At 49.2% G+C, this 413-nt stretch overlaps 1 protein-coding gene across 1 annotated transcript in view; it reads left to right on the top strand.

The window, feature by feature from the left end:
• Positions 1-413, top strand: part of DUSP7 (dual specificity phosphatase 7) — a gene marked incomplete at its 5' end in the record, with an annotated part of 5,289 nt that overhangs the window by 2,267 nt on the left and 2,609 nt on the right. The window lies entirely within an intron of this gene.

Raw genomic sequence — 413 nt, 5'->3', positions numbered from 1 at the left:
TCCTGAGAGCCTCCTCCAACACAAGCGTTTGTTTGTGGTGAAGTGCATTTCTGTCGATCCTAAAGAACAATTTCACAATAAGGGAAGTTCCTGCCCTTCAGACTCTGCTTAAATTGGCATTGGCTGCATTCATGTAACTTTCTAGTGCTAGGAGGACAGGAACTGCAGAAGAGAATAGTTCATGTAGTGCTGGGCTGCAGCCTTGCCCTGAGTGCACAGCCTTCCCCGGTTTAGTTGGAGTTGAGGTGGGTGTGCTGTGCCCAACCATCAGCATCTCCCTGGATCTGTTGCCTCCAGCTTCATCTGCCTCCTGTGGGTTACTCCAGCTCTCTTGAGTAGAGGGTTCTGATGTTCACTAGGCAAGGGATGTGTTGCTAGACCTGATTGATAATTCTCAAGCACATGAGGTGCTT

Source organism: Geospiza fortis, unplaced genomic scaffold (assembly GCF_000277835.1).
Source record: "Geospiza fortis unplaced genomic scaffold, GeoFor_1.0 scaffold78, whole genome shotgun sequence".
Lineage (NCBI taxonomy): Eukaryota > Metazoa > Chordata > Aves > Passeriformes > Thraupidae > Geospiza > Geospiza fortis.
This window is presented reverse-complemented; position numbering and strand designations above follow the sequence as displayed.